A 17,740-nucleotide genomic window follows, 5' to 3' on the forward strand; every position below is an offset into this window, starting at 1 on the left:
CAGCACCACCACTGCAACTGAAAGGTGGGTCTGCATTGACTCTGAATTGCTTGTAGTCAAGCTTCGAAACTACAGGGGGAGCAGATTTTATTCGACAAATGACACTGACAAGCCCAATGGAGGGCTATGAATCATGGAGGTGCTGCAGGAGTGTTTGTGCAAAGCATCCTTTTACATGCCTCCAGGATTGTGCTGCCCACGTACCTCAGGCCACAGGGGCACTGAAGCACGTAGACAGCAAAATCCGTCTCGCAAGTATACCTGCCCTTGATGGTTCTCATTTCTGTAGATAGACCTGACTTATACCTGGTGGTATTTACTCCATGCTTGCAGGCCTTACATTGTAGGCATTTCAGGAACCCTTTCTTTTTCTCAAGCCATGTGGTTCTTACTGCTTGTTGTTTTAATGTGTTCCTTACCAATAGTTGTTTAAAAGAATTCACTCGATGAAAAGTTAGCTGTGGTTTTTGTGGCACAACTTTACCTAGAGTAGGATCGTTCCTAATTATGTGCCAATGTTTACAAATAAAATTTCTCAATTTATGTTGTTGGGCACTAAATTTGGTCACGAACCTACACTGCTTGTCCCGGATCAACTTATCCTTTTCCTGTGTATTCTCTTTTTTCTTATCAAACAAGATATCTTCCTTTTCTTTTTTATCTACTTTGGTCACAGCTTCATCTATCCATTTTTTAGGGTACCCTCTGCACCTGAACCTATCACGCAAACGAGCAATTTCTTTATTGCTTACATCCTTATTGCTACAGTTGCGTTTAGTTCTGAGGCATTCCCCATAAGTGATGCTTCTTTTAAGATCAATCTGATGGAAGCTTGTAGCGTGTAGCAACGTATTCCTTGCAGTAGTTTTTCTATATAGGTTTGTTGCTACCTTGTCGTTCTGTATGTAGACTGTTAGGTCCAAGAAATTAACACTTTCCTTGCTAATTTCGCTAGTAAAACTCAAATTGAGATCATTATGTTGGATTTTCTCAATGAAGAGTTTGGCATTATTCTCTGACCCTTTCCATACTTCCATACTAAACATAGATCGTCAATATAACGACTCCAGTGCATTATATTATGCTCCCATTCTGCCTGGAACTGCGTCTGGATCACCTGCTCCTCCCACCAGCCCATAGGCAAATTAGCATAGCTGGGGGCGAAGCAGGTGCCCATCGCAGTTCCCCAGGTTTGATGGTACAGGGTATCATTAAAAAGAAAAAAGTTATTCTTCAGGCAAATCTCTATCATCCACAAAGTCATATTTGTGTGAGACCATAATCTAATTGGTCTTGTACCCAAAAAATGTTTGACCGCTTGTAGGCCATCAGTGTGCCTTATACTTGTGTATAATGTAGATACATCTATTGTGATTGATAGATAATCGTCTTCCTAATGAAGGTCATAGATCTTTCTCAGGAAGTCGCCTGAATCTTGAATAAATGAAGGAAGTGTTCTCACCAACTCTGATGAATCCACATACTTGGAAGTTTTTTCATATGCACTCCCTATGGCAGATATGATAGGGCGACCTGAGGGATTATTGATGTCCTTGTGAATTTTAGGTATTAGATAGAACACTGGTGTCACTGGTTGATCTATTTTCAAAAACATGTATTCATCATGGCTTAGGAGGCCCTCTCTGGACCAATTCTCTAATTCTATGTTATAGCTGCAATAATTTTCAAGCATTGTAGTATTACTGACTCTGCTATAACATGTCCTGTTGTTCAGTTGTGTTCATGCCTCAAATAGGTACATTTTTTTGTCCCATAGGACAACATTGCCTCCTTTATCCACATTCCTTGCCATACAGTTGTCATTATCATTCAGCTTTTTTGTTAAAGCATAATAAGCTGAATGTTGTTGTGATTTTAGTGAGTTTTTATTTTTGCTTTTTATTTTGCCAGTGTCCACACATAACTTTTTCAGTTCATTGATAACCGAATCATTGTATACATCAGTTGAGTCTCTCCCCATTGTTGGTATGAACTTGGAATTGGGCCTGAAATTAGTTGCAACCGCCCCTTGTATCTCTACAACTTCTTCCAGGGCTATTAGAGGAGCTGCAATGCCCTGTATTTCAAGTTGCTGGCCACTTTCCATTTCTCTAATTTCCAACATTAAATTCATGTAATCTACTGTCAATTCACTTTGTATTAGTCCTTCACCTTGTGCCCTTAGTTGTTGCCTATTCGTAGGATTTGCCAGGAAGTGTTTGCATAATTTCAGAGTTCGTATAAATTTGAGTAGGTCGATTCATGTTTGTACATAATCAATATCTTCTTCTGGACAAAAAGATAACCCCAATTTCAGGATTTCTTGCTCTTGATCTGTCAATATGATATCAGTGAGATTTATTATGGAGGTTAGGTTGTTGTTCTTTACTTGCTGCTCTTCATCTTCCCTTGAAGGAACCATTTTTGTTGTCATGAAATAATAAGATATGTCACACGCCTTATCTGATTGTCGAGTGATTATTGCCTGTATGAGGGCGCATATAAGTTTCCTAATTGGACTTCTTTTGACCTTTTCAGCCCACTAGGGCACTATGCAGACTCTATATTTATTATTGTATATATAGTGTATATAGCGCAGATGTATATAGTTGTGCGTTTCGATACCCTCGATAACAGTGACTGTCAATTAGGCAGACACAAAGTGAATAGCTTGGCTGTGTGTATAACGATCAGCGTGAAGCTATGTGGTTTTGAATACTCAGAAAAACCGCAATGGCAGAAGTGATTGCCAACGCTATTGAAAGCTTCAATATAATTTGGGCAAATGTTGTAGATATATTCATCAGCAATAATATTGATGTTGCATAAAGTGACAATTATACAATATGATGAAATGTTTTACAAATCATGTATTGCTAAAAATGAGAAATGTGCTAAGTAGTCTTTCTTCACTATTCACGCCAATGGGCAACCACGTGACACAGAACTGAAATTAATTTAATGGCGTTTTCGGCAAAGCTCATTTGTCAGTGAGCAAGGAGCAATGAGCTCCGAAACGCGTTTGACGGAAGCCAATAAAGAATTTTGAATACATCCCACATGGTGTTGTTCTTTCCTGCTGGGAAGTGAAGTACCGAATATATATATATATATATATATATATATATATATATATATGTATATTTTTTTTATTTATACATACATATATATGAAAAATCACAGCCACTATCTACTTTCTGCCAAAAGTACATAAGGCAATTGAAAGTAAGCATGGGCGTAAAATCCGTTCCGCTCGCGGATTTTGCGGATTTTTTGCAAATTCGCAATCCGCGAACTCTCGCGAACTTGCCGAAAATTCGTAAAATCCGTGCGAAGCGGATTTTTTGCTTGGTCGCACTTGCCAACTAGAATACTATACAATTTCGCTGGAGTAAACACTTGCGAACACGTAGATGCGGCGGGCAGCGACAATCTCGCAATTGCGAGATTGCAAAATTTGCAATTTCGCACAAGAAATCCACCAGCAGGCAGCATTAACCTTGAAAATTATGATTTTTATCAGAATAACTCCTCAGGTTGACATTTGCCTGCACTTTTTCTTTGCAAGGAGTCCATTTTGAGGGATGGGGGGGGGGAGGAAGGAAGTGCCCCACAGTCTCCAACTTCCTGTTCCTGTCCAGCAGGCTCCTCCCAGTGCTTTCTTCATGTGCTGGTCACTTTGATTTGGATCTTGACCTGGAAGGATTACTTTTTGTGGATGCTGCTGGATATTTGGATTTTTGCAATACTGAAAGCAATTACAGACAAAACTGAAAGCACTCAGCAGGTGCAAAAGTTCAATCTTATCATTAGTAACCATTCCCTGTAGTACTTCCTGAGGGGCCCCTTCAGAGTTCAGTTGCCTACTTGCAACTATTCTATGACCCTGCTCTGACCCTCACAGCAGGCTCAGAGAATAGCTACAAGTAGGCCACAAAGGTCCTGTGAAAAAAAATTGCACTGCAACAGAAAGCAAATTACAGATAAGGAAGCAGGTGCCAGCCAGACTGGAAGTTTAAATTCAGTGACACATTAATCAACCCCAAATTAATTCATGTCAGTTGAAGCAGGGCAGGTGTGCTTGCTTTTTTTCACCCCATAATCTACAGTGATAAACCAACCAGAGGGTGGCAGTGATGTACCAGAGGGTGGCATGGGTGTACCAGAGGGTGGCAGTGGTGAAACAGAGGGTGCTGTGAACCTGTGATGATGAACCAGACGTAGAAACAACATAGTCGCGGCCGTTGCGAGCCGACAAGTAAGTTCGCAATTGCGAACTGGTACATAACCCTCGCGAACTGGCAGAAACCCTTGCGAACACAAAAAAAAATAATAAATCCGCAAATTCGCGGGAGTTCGCGGATTTTGCGGATTGCGAATCCGTAAATACGCAAGTTCGCGGATTGCCAATTCGCAAAATCCGCCCATGCTTAATTGAAAGACCGCCTGGCAGACCAATAGTGAGTTCTATAGCTTCATTATGTGAAACAACCTCAAGATTCATTGACATATTCTTGATGAACTACGTAACATCACTACCTTCGTATCTAAGCGATACCATGGATTTTCTAAACAAGATGCCATGTTAATTTTCATGTTGACTTACTGCCTGACGCACAATGTTTTTCTCTTCCTGGGTGTCGGGATTGGAAGCAGCGCAAGAACACGCAAGCGCCACTAACCTGATACAGATGCCCGCAGAGACGATAGACGATAGTCCTCCCCACTCCGTACTGCACAAAACTCAACAATGGAATATCTCCACTATCTGAACATGTACAGAAGGGGGCAGGGAGGTGGTTTAGTAGCAGGGGTCTGTCACTTCTGGTATCGTCTGGATGATAACCCACGAGGACACTGGTACTAGAACACTGCAGACAGAGGAGAGGACAGAGAACAATATCACTATCACTTCCTTTGCTGGCTGCACTAATACTTCCCCCCCTAGTACCTGCAACTCACCAGCTTCTCTCTCCCTGTATCCAAAATAGGACTCTGCACTTTTGCAGATAGGCTGCCAGAAAGTCGGAGAAGTTACCTTCACTTCTCGTCTTGCACACACTACTATGGTGTAGGCAAAAGATATGAGGGCTTGCAACATTCGGCGTTAATTGACACGCTTTTTGTATACCCTAATGCTCCTTAGGTACAGTTTTAGCCCAATGTATAAACAGCGTAGATAGAAGCTGATAGTACGTTGTAACCCCAATAGTATTGAAACAAAACGGCTTAACAAATAAAACAAACGTAGGAGGCGAGCCCGCTCTCCTTCAATATACTTGCGGGACAAAACACGGCTTGTTACGATGCTTCCTCTGGAACTCTGACCGCGCTGGCTCCTCGTCGGCGCTGGCTTCAGGCAGGGACTCTGACCGCGCTGGCTCTTCGTCGGCGCTGGCTTCAGGCAGGGACTTTGACCGCGCTGGCTCTTCGTCGGCGCTGGCTTCAGGCAGGGACTCTGACCGCGCTGGCTCTTCGTCGGCGCTGGCTTCAGGCAGGGACTCTGACCGCGCTGGCTCTTCGTCGGCGCTGGCTTCAGGCATGCAACTCCGGCGAAACAAGGTCTCTGCTACGGTGAAAATACGGATCTAGATTGACAAGCCCCGTTATGTTCAGGAGGTGGAGCTTATATAAGGTCCTCCCATTGACTCAACCCCCAGCGCCGGATGGCCTTCTGGGACTTGTAGTTTCTCCCTACGGGGCGTTTCGCATGGTAATTGGTGCATGCAGCTGTGTGGGCGGTGGCGATCGTTACAGAACCCCCTCTCGAGGACCGCCGTCCCGGCGGTCGGCCGGGTTTACCGGGAAACAGCTCATGGAACTGTGTCACCAAGTCGGGACAATGTAAATTGGCCACAGGCTCCCACGTCCTGTCCTCAGGGCCAAAACCTTTCCAATCAACCAGGTATTGAATCCTGCCGCGCACCAAGCGGGAATCCAGGATGGACTGCACCTCATACTCTTCCTGTCCTTCAACCTCCACCGGCCGGGGACGTTCAGGCAATCTCACGCTCGGAAGACAAGGACGCAAGAGCGACACGTGGAACACAGGATGGACTGTCCACGAAACAGGCAACGAGAGTCTCATGGACACCGGATTAATGACCTCACAAATCCCATAAGGACCCACATATTTAGGCTTCAATTTCGTAATGCCTTTCAGATGCAGATTGCGCGTAGAAAGCCAGACTTTGTCCCCTACCTTATACTCAGGTTCCGGGGATCGCTTTCTATCCGCGAAACACTTCTGGGCTATCTGTGCCTCTTTCAGATTGTTCCGAGCCTCGATCAGTATTGCCCTAAGATGTGCATGGTGTTCGTGGATCGCAGGCACCAAGGATTCCGCCGGCCACTCAAATGGGAGCATGTTCGGGTGAAAGCCGTAGAGGCAAAAGAACGGAGAACATCCCAGAGTGGAATGTACCGCGTTGTTATAGGCGAATTCCGCTAACCACAAAAGGACGGTCCAATCGGAAGTGTTCTGCAATGAAAAACAACGAAGGTATTGTTCAAGGGTCTGATTCAGACGTTCCGTTTTACCATCCGATTGCGGATGATAACTAGACGTAAGACGAGCATCTATCTGCAGCATAGTACATAGAGCTTTCCAAAAACGAGAAGTGAATTGCGTTCCCCGATCTGTGATTAACACACTCGGTACTCCATGTGGTCTCACTATGTGTTGCAGGAAGACTCTCGCTAATTCACTGGATGAAGGCAGACCTGGTAAAGAGATGAAATGTCCCATTTTTGTGAGATGATCTACCACCACCAGAATGACAGTCTGTTTCTCACAAGGGGGCATCTCCACTATAAAATCCATAGACAAGGTATGCCATGGTTTGGGAGGAATCGGTAATGGCTGCAACAGTCCTGGTGGTTTGATGTGACTGGCCTTTCCCTGCGCACAGATCGCACAGTTCTTGACATACTCCTTAATATCCGCTCGGACGCTAGGCCACCAAAAGGATCGTTCCACAGTAGCGGTGGTCTTGTGAAAGCCCATGTGTCCCCCTAACACAGAATCGTGAGCCCATTCCAATACTTTGCGTTGCAACACAGTTTGGGGGATATACAAGGCATGGTGATGATACGCTAACTGATCTTTCTCGCACCGGTTAGCAGGCTCTTCTTGTACCCAAGATGCAATATCCAAGTCTGCTAGGGAGACACGGACGTCTTCTAAGAAGTCATCGGATGTGACTAAGGCAATAGAATCGTCCGAATGAACAGTCCCCTGAAGAATGGAAGGAGGTTCAGAACGAACAGCTATGTCCTCATCCTCCAACCTGGATAGCGCATCAGCTTTCCCGTTGCGGGTCCCGGGTCTGTACCTGATCACAAAGTCAAAATCAGAGAAAAAGAGGGTCCACCTCAGTTGACGAGGCGTCAAGGCCTTTGCTGTTTTTAAGAACAACAGATTACGATGATCTGTGTAGATCTCAACGGTATGTAGTGCCCCTAGGAGGTAATGTCTCCATTCTTCACATGCTCTCTTGATGGCTAGGAGCTCTTTGTCGGTGATGGTATAATTTACTTCACAAGCTGTGAGCTTCTTGGAATAGTACGCCACGGGGTGAAGCTGACCTGTGGTAGGGTGCCGTTGTGACAGGATTCCACCGAGAGCGTACTGGGATGCGTCCGTTTCTAACACAAATGGCATCTTCGGGTCGGGATGCCGAAGGATGGGAGCCTGGGTAAACTTCTCTTTAAGGAGCTGGAATGAGTTCTCAGCTTCCTCTCCCCATGTGAAAGGGACATTTTTTCTCAAAAGGGCAGTGATAGGATGTATGATCTTTGAGAAACCTTGAATGAATCGTCGATAGTAGTTGGCAAAACCAAGAAAACTCTGTACCGACTTCACATTCCGTGGCGTTTTCCAAGTGAGGATAGCATTGACCTTACTCATGTCCATACGAAACCCCTGAGCATCGATTACGTATCCCAAAAAGGCAACTTGTTGAACATGAAACAGGCATTTCTCCAGCTTGGCACACAGAGAGTTTTGTTGTAGCCGCTCCAATACAGTTCTCACATGTGTGATGTGGTCTGACAGAGACGTAGAATATATCAATATATCGTCAATGTAAACCACACAAAAGGACTCCAAACACCCCCTTAACACTTCGTCCATAAAGAACTGGAAGGCGGCTGGGGCGTTGCAGAGGCCAAAGGGCATTACCCTATATTCGTAAAGGCCAAACTTAGTCCTGAATGCAGTCTTCCACTCGTCCCCCTTCTTCACGCGGACTAGATGGTAAGCCCCGCGGAGATCAAGTTTGGTGAAGTAGCGTGCTCCTTTCAACTGATCCATCAAAACAGGAATCAGGGGCAGAGGGTAACGGTTCTTGATGGTTACTCTGTTTATGGCTCGATAGTCGATGCAAGGCCGCAACTCATCGCAATCCTTCTTAGGTATAAAGAAAATGGGCGAAGAAGCAGGAGAGGTGGAGTGTCTTATGAACCCAGACGCCAGATTGTCCTCTATGTAGGTCTTTAGATGTTGTGTCTCTTTTTCCGTCAGGGCATACACCCGGCTGCAAGGGATATCCGCACCCGGAATGAGATCTATCCGACAGTCGTAGGTGCGATGCGGAGGCAATTGGGTGGCCTTTTGTTTGTCAAACAAGGCGTGGTATTCACGATACTCTTTAGGTAAGACTGTAGCACAGCAAAAGGAATCAACGGAACATGCACCAGCTAGGTAAGCAGCGGGTGATGGAGTAAGTGGGAATTCCTGTGTTATTCCTTCCTGACAATGTTCTTTGCAATATTCTGAAGTCATATTGACAGTCCGAGATGACCAGCTTACCACAGGGTCATGCAGCGTGAGCCAGGGCATACCCAGAATGAGACGGAACTGCGGGGCGTCTATGAGGTCAAACTGGATGTACTCACAATGATCCTCTCCTATCCTCATTAGTAAAGCAAGCGTGTGGTACGTTACAGGACCTGATGAAAGTACAGTACCATCCACCGCTTTCACAGTTTCAGGAGTTCGCTTCTTTTCACAAGGGATACCCATGCGAAAGGCATATTCTTGGTCGATATAGTTCCCCGTAGCCCCCGAGTCTAACAAGGCATCCACTCTTAGGATGTCCTGATTGGCTACCACTAAAGAAACCCTCATGTTCATATGAGCTACGGCAGGGTGGAGGGTATTAGCCACATAAGGGGAGACCGTAGTCGGTGGTTGTCTCGAATCAGAGGTCTCGATCTGATTCGAGACCTTCAGTTTTCCGTCGGCTCACTTGAGTGAAGAGCAGCCTGTACTCGGGGAAGAGGATTCCTCCCCGGAACATAATTCCTAGCTCTACAGTCATTGATGAAATGCCCACCTTTGCCACAATACAGGCAAAGCTTGAGTCTCCGACGCCTGTCTCTTTCTTCCCGGGTGAGAGGACCACGGATTCCCCCGATTTGCATGGGTTCCGGCCCTTCTGGTGTCTTTACTTTTTCTTCATTCCCCTGCCGTGGCTTAACCAAGGGATAGGAGTATCTATAGTCCCCCCTGTTTCTATCCCCTTTTCTTTCCAACAACCGATGATCCAATTGGACGGTCAGGTCTATTAATTCCTCACACGTAGAGGGCAATTGCACTACTTGTGCTAATACGTCCTTTAATTCTCCCCGTAAGCCTTGGTAAAACAAAGAAATCCGTTTTTGAGCCGGCCAATCTGTTTCTACGATGAGGCGGTTAAACGTAGTTATGTAAGACAACAGATCCTGGGATCCTTGTCTTAGGGTCATCAATTCGCGATCTAAGGACAACATATGTGACTTCCTGTCAAATAATTTACGTAGTTCCAGGCAGAAGTCGGAGAAATCATGCAAAACAGGGTCATTTTTTTCCAGCAAGGGGATGGTCCAACTGGACGCATTCCCTCCCATATAGGACATCATGAAGGCGGTTTTAGAAGCCTCGTCCTGAAAGACCGCAGGCTTACACAGGAAATGAAGGCGACATTGATTCAAAAATGTCTCAAATTTTCGAGGGTCTCCATAAAACCTTTCGGGAGGAGCCAGAGGTATTCCCTGGTTCTGGATTATATGGACCGTAGGATTAGTTTCTGTGGAAGTGGAAGTGGAAGGGTTCGCAAACGAACCCCCTGGTTGATAGGAAGGCGGCGGTTGCAAGGTCGCTGGCCTAATCAATGGTTTCGCAACCGGTTCCTTATGCGCAAGATCAGACATCTCTCTACGTAAGTCGGAGACCTCTTTGTATAATGCCTGGTTCTCTGCACGAGAGGTCTGTACTTCTTGTTGAAGTTCAGAAAAGCTCTCCAACAAGGATGTTAGAATGGTATTGGTATCCATCGCCTAGGCTGGGCCGTATTCTTGGGCTTGTCAATCTGTCGGGATTGGAAGCAGCGCAAGAACACGCAAGCGCCACTAACCTGATACAGATGCCCGCAGAGACGATAGACGATAGTCCTCCCCACTCCGTACTGCACAAAACTCAACAATGGAATATCTCCACTATCTGAACATGTACAGAAGGGGGCAGGGAGGTGGTTTAGTAGCAGGGGTCTGTCACTTCTGGTATCGTCTGGATGATAACCCACGAGGACACTGGTACTAGAACACTGCAGACAGAGGAGAGGACAGAGAACAATATCACTATCACTTCCTTTGCTGGCTGCACTAATACTTCCCCCCCTAGTACCTGCAACTCACCAGCTTCTCTCTCCCTGTATCCAAAATAGGACTCTGCACTTTTGCAGATAGGCTGCCAGAAAGTCGGAGAAGTTACCTTCACTTCTCGTCTTGCACACACTACTATGGTGTAGGCAAAAGATATGAGGGCTTGCAACATTCGGCGTTAATTGACACGCTTTTTGTATACCCTAATGCTCCTTAGGTACAGTTTTAGCCCAATGTATAAACAGCGTAGATAGAAGCTGATAGTACGTTGTAACCCCAATAGTATTGAAACAAAACGGCTTAACAAATAAAACAAACGTAGGAGGCGAGCCCGCTCTCCTTCAATATACTTGCGGGACAAAACACGGCTTGTTACGATGCTTCCTCTGGAACTCTGACCGCGCTGGCTCCTCGTCGGCGCTGGCTTCAGGCAGGGACTCTGACCGCGCTGGCTCTTCGTCGGCGCTGGCTTCAGGCAGGGACTTTGACCGCGCTGGCTCTTCGTCGGCGCTGGCTTCAGGCAGGGACTCTGACCGCGCTGGCTCTTCGTCGGCGCTGGCTTCAGGCAGGGACTCTGACCGCGCTGGCTCTTCGTCGGCGCTGGCTTCAGGCATGCAACTCCGGCGAAACAAGGTCTCTGCTACGGTGAAAATACGGATCTAGATTGACAAGCCCCGTTATGTTCAGGAGGTGGAGCTTATATAAGGTCCTCCCATTGACTCAACCCCCAGCGCCGGATGGCCTTCTGGGACTTGTAGTTTCTCCCTACGGGGCGTTTCGCATGGTAATTGGTGCATGCAGCTGTGTGGGCGGTGGCGATCGTTACACTGGGCAACCTGTACCTGCAGAAACAGGGTACGGCAATGGGGACATCTTTTGCCCCGACGTATGCAAATCTTCTGATGGCCATCTGGGAGAATGAGATCTTGGAGAAAGAAAAGAAAAAACATTCAAAAATCAAAACCTGGTGTTGTTTCATTGACGATCTGTTTGTCATATGGGATGGGAGCAAAGAAGATCTTCAAGCTTTTTATTGACTCACTGGAAAATAACAACTATAACCTCCACTTCACATGAGCCATAAGTGAAACTAGTATCATCTTTTTGGATGTAGAATTTTTTATCCGGAGCAACCGACTATGTACTAAAATACATAGAAAAGCGACATCATGTAATAGCATTCTTCATGCTAACAGTGGACATCCAGCAAAACTAAAATGGAGTATACCTTATGGCCAAATGTTGAGAGCAAAAAGAAATTGCTCTGAGATGGAGGACTTGGGACAGGAAATTGAGAAAATGAGTGATCAATTCCTGGAAAGGGGCTACCCGACAGAAGTGATAGGAACAGCAATATCCAGAATGAATCTAAAAGAGAGAACAGATCTCCTGGTCCCAGAAACTGACAGAGCAGAAGGAAGGAAAGATGAAACGGGTGAGACAAAGGGCATAACAAGCTTAATCATGGATTTCAACAACCAAAGTGAAGATCTAAAAAGGGCACTAAAAAAGAACTGGAAGATCCTACTACTGGATGAAACTTTGAAAGAGAGTATAACATCGTATCTGAGTATTACTTACAGAAAAACATCCTCTCTACGAGATATCCTCACTCAGAGTCATCTAGAAATTAAACAACCAACGAAGACCTCATGGCTAACAACACCTGGATTTTGGAAATGCTCCAAATGTAAAGCGTGCTAACATGGTCTTAACATCACAGAATACAAATTACAGAATGGGAGGTCTGAGAAAATTGTGGACCATATTACGTGCGAGTCGAAATATGTAATCTACAGGCTACTGTGCCCTTTTGGGAAGTCCTATAGAGGAAGCACGATTAACAAATTGAAGTTAAGAATACTCCAACACCTCCGTGCACTAAAGAACAAGGACCCTAATCACCCCATGGCCAAACATTTCGATGAATTCCATCAAAGCAATTGCAGCCTATTGAAATATTCTGGGATAAAGATAAGTAAACCATCACAGAGAGGGGGTGATCGCACAATGCAATTACAAAAACTTGAGTCCTGAATGATTCTGGGGATGGGGACAGAGTACCCATACGGACATAACCAAGATGCTTAAATATTTGTACATCTGTAAATAAGACTAAAGGAAAAAGAATGAAAGAAATGAACTCAGGCAAGCTTTGAACTCTAATATCAATCGGCTTTTTGTATATAGGTGTAAATATCATGACCAATAGTGTCTTGGATCGCCCTAAAAACTTGAGTGAAAATGTAATATGTGTAACAGAAACAATTAGTTGATCTTGAGAACTGGGATTATCATCATGGTATGGGAACAACGACGAGAAATCAACTTATTTTGAACAAACAGGCATATAAATCTAGTTGTCCTTGAGAAGAGTTTACTGCATCATACTGTTTCAAATATTGATAAGAGTACTTCACATATACAAAGAAATGGTACAATGATAATGAGATCTGATTATACGACTTACAAGGACAATTACTGAGAAACAATTCAATTGCACTGTCCAACTGTATATAATGTAAATAGTCGTTAGGAGATGAAAACCATGATACATGATATACTAAGTCAATGGATGAATTTGTTTTGAAGGAAATTACAAGTACCTTACTGTGATGCAAACAAACTAAATCAGAGACTGAATGCTGTATGCATTTAACTTCACAAGTACTTCACTGTGATGTCTTAGTTTTCTAGTTTTTTGCTTAAGAAAATGGCAACTGTTTTTGGCCATAATCTATGAACAAGGTTGACAGTCTAGAGAAGTAGTAGAAATGGAAAAGGGTACTGTCACTAAACACTTTAAAAGATGGTCTAGACAGCAGGGACTCTATGGTCCAGTGGAGGCTAGTAGTAGCCCAAACGCGTAGGCCGCCCAATTTTGCACGGTTTTTTGTACATGGTGTGTATGACTTCCGCCCGGTGGGAAGGAGGCGACAGGACTCGAAGAAATATATATATATATATATATATATATACATACATACATATATATGAAAAATCACAGTCACGTAACTCCAAAACTTTGAAAACACAGGTACAGACCACAATGCTGCAGGTTCAATTAGTGCATTTTTATTCCGTGAGGATCAGCATGACGTGTTTCAGCCGTGTTGCCACAACCTTGATCACATAACATGTGCTTGGACCCATTTCTTGTTAATATAGTGACACAAAATACCCATCTCCCTTCACAGCCAATAGCAGCACACAATGAAACTAAACAACATACTGCCACAATCAGGAAGAAAAGCAAGTAAAAGAAATAATGACTCTAACTAGTAGCGAATACATTCTAGTGTCAATTAGATTTATACACATAGTATAAAATATCACCATAGTAGTCAATTGCTCAACACTAAATATTCCTGATCATAAAACCATTGTGTACTCTTTAAGCTGATTGATAGAGGCACCAGTGAAATAACTAATAATTCTAAAAAGAGTGTGCAAGTGTTATAATCTACAAATTATTAAAAGCGAGGTGTGACCTCTTTTCATACAGCCACTATTCAAGTCATAGTTGGGCCAAGGGTATAAAATTACATGTGAAACATAAGGGGAGACCGTAGCGATTTAAAGCATATAAGACTGTACATCTAAAGTCCAGATTGACGGTATATGCCAAGTGATGGGGGGAAGACTCATACCCAAACTATTGCTCCAAAGGTGCCTAGCTGCTATAAACAATCAACATATTACACTTGTTAGTCTCTTTTAACTAGCACCATAGTTAGAAATCCCAATGAAGCTATACCACTCCTTCTTGTTACCTATTTCTCATTCTTCTAGGCTATACCCATATATATATTTATACATATATATATATGCAGATACAAATTCTCACCCGATTCCAGGTGAAAAGAAGAGCTATTCCAGATATAGTGTCAGTTCAATTTTTTTTAATCCAGCAGAAAGAAAAACAACGTGCTTCGACCCAAATCATGGGGCCGATTATGATCCCGGATAATCCGCATCCTCCGGGCTGGCGGAAATCATCGCCGGCCCGGAGGATGCGGATTATCCGCTGCGGACTGAAAAAATACCCCCCGTCAGATTAGCATGGCGGGGGGATATTTTTTCCGTCTGCAGCTTTTCCGCCGTGGTCGCCTTCCGACCGCGGCGGAAAAGCTCTAACATGGCTGGCGGTGTCTATCAGACACTGCCAGGCATATTAGGATGGCGGCGGTCCTATGCCTTTCCACGGCGGCATTTCCGCCGTGGAAAGGCATACGGTCTTTTCTTTGGGGGCCTGTTGCGGGCCCCCAGGGGTGAAGCGGGGGTGGGGGTTGCACATGGGGGGTACCTATGGTACCCCCCTGCCTTTGCGTGCACGAAGCGGCAGGCACCACGCGGTGCCTGCGACTTCGTGCATGCAAAGGTCAACATGCACTTTTTAACCTTGCAGCGGGTGCTGCTTGAAGCAGCATCCGCCGCAGTGTTAAATGTAGGGGATGTGACCGCCAGGGTGGCGGTCACATCCTAATTGCCATGGAGGGACCGCCACTGCCCATGCGGACGGTCCTTCTTCCTCGGGGGTGGCGGACGGACGCAGGTCCGTCCGCCATCCTAATAGGGCCCCATGTCTTGATCACATGACCTCAGGTCCACCTCAGTGCTCTACCTCGGTGCACTTTATATACAGCATCATAAACCTCCACCCATCTATCCTGTCACCCACTCATCCACCCATCATTTTAACTAAACATCCTCTCACTCACTCATCCATTCTTTCACTCAGCCATCCATCCTTTCAACACCCATCCATCCATTCTTTAATCTACCCATCGTTTCACCCGCTTATCCATCCATTCTTCCACTCAACCATCCTTTTACCCACACATCCATGCATCCTTTCACCCACTTGTCCATCACTTCATCCATTAATCCATTCTTTCACAGACCCATCCTTTCACCCACTCATCCATCCATCCTTTCACATACTCATTATCCATCCTTTCACCCAAACATCCTTTCATGCACTTATCCATCCATCCTTTATCCACTCATCCACCCATCCTCTTACCCACCCATTCTTTTACCCACTCATTCATTCATACTTCTTTCTCTTTTGTCCAGCCATCCTTTTACCCACTCATCCATTCATTACTCATTCCCTTTCCTATCAATCCATACTTTTCCTTCTTTGTAGAGTTACTGTTGAGCTTTTATCTGTCAAGTTACAGGTAGAAGATGCATGTCCCAGGCCTGCTGTCGCTGCTACAGTTGAAGGTACACAACACCCCTGCATCAAATAACCCATACCCCATATACCTGCTCAGCGCCAGAATACTCTTCTGTGTAATACAGTGAAATAGACAAAACATAAACATAAACATAGCGAAATGACTGATCGTCCTTAAACATAAAAACACAGTGAAAGAAAGACAACAGTGATAACTATGATAAAAGAAAAAGATCTCTAACTGTGCATCATATTAGATGAAATACCTGTATTTCGCATGTGAGTGTACATAGAATGACACATTAACATCTGAAAGGAGCCAAATGAATATAGAATATAAAGGGTTTATACTTACCTGTAAAAAAACCTTTTTTTGTTTTTAAAGTCATGCTTGATAAAGGCATGCATCATTCCGTCATATAACTGTTTTCATACTGTATAATATTGACTAGACATTGATGGTCAGAGTGTTATTTTACTGGGGTATACAGTGTATGTGTTTCTAACCCCCTCCATCACCTGCAGTAATCTTTAACTCCTCATCTTTACTTCCCTGGAAGAGTCAAGTGGTGAATGGGGCTGACATCCTGAGGGCCTGAGGAAAGTAGCTCCTACTAGCCAAAAATATCTTGTGTGCCCACAATAAGTCAATAAGGGAACCATTAGGGCAAGGCTACGATTACGCCAGGCATAGGTATAAGATTGTTAAGTGTGCTCATGATAAGTAAAGGAAGGAAACATTGTGGATGGGCCACTTTTATGGCAGGCTTGACTTCAACTAGTCGAGAGTGTCTCAAAAATGCCATGGATGGACATCATTATTTTGGGGCCACCAATACTCCAGGAATAATCACACAAATTAGATGGGCCCGCTATAAGTAATTAAGAATATCATTTTGCTAGGCACCCAAGTAGAGACTAAGGTAGGGTATGGAGCGAATATCAGGGCCACCAATATTCCTTTGATAGTCACTCTTAGTATCACAATTCCCACATTATTTTAATAATGGCGAGAGACCCAAGAAACATGTCAAGTTTGCCAACAATAAGTGCATCATTATGCCAAGGTCACCATTAGAGTAGGTGGTGCATTTAGCCAGGGCTCTCATTATGTCAGAGAATGTCCCTGCTCAAAACCTGTGTACCTGTGCCGCCTTAAAGACACATGTACACTCAAACACATGCATATACACATACAAATGGACATACATAAACATATAATCACATGCAGTCTTATGTAGTCAGACTCATTCCTCTTCACTGTTGTCCGCCAGGTGGCATTTTAATGTATACAAATACAACGCACACAGGAGCACTGCTGCCTAAAGCACAGCTCTTTCCAAAATGATGTATGTAGAGTATAAACAATGTGTTTGGAGGTTTCTGTACACAAAAAATTCAAGGTAAACATACCTTGGGCCAGGGCTTGGGAATCCCACACACTCTTCTTAGAGCAACATAAGGTGGGTCCATAAAAGATTAACTGTTCCTGTTTATTTGATATTTAGTGGGGTAACTACTCCCATTTAGTGTACATATATATGAAAGGCATCTTCCACTAGTGTCCCAATTCAGAAGTCATGAAAATGGAGGCAAACGTGGAGGTACAAGAGAGGCAGGCCCCAAATGCCCACTACAAATCACAGAATGAAGCGCGGACTACTTGTCTGAAGAAGATGCAGTACTGAGATAAGACAAAACATTATTCTGGTTGGAATGGACAACTCAAAGAATATTAAAATTGGTTTTCTTCTTGTGGAGCCCTATAACCCTCCCCACCTACTCCTACCCCACCAGTCATTGGTGCTGTATCCAAATTTGTGATTTCCCAATAGCGAATGCATTTTTGTAGAAATTGCTATTAGGAAATCGCAGGTTACATACATTCCCTTTGGCGATTTCTACGGATTT

The sequence above is a fragment of the Lissotriton helveticus genome, chromosome 1_1 (genome assembly GCF_964261635.1).
Source record: "Lissotriton helveticus chromosome 1_1, aLisHel1.1, whole genome shotgun sequence".
In the NCBI taxonomy this organism is placed as follows: domain Eukaryota; kingdom Metazoa; phylum Chordata; class Amphibia; order Caudata; family Salamandridae; genus Lissotriton; species Lissotriton helveticus.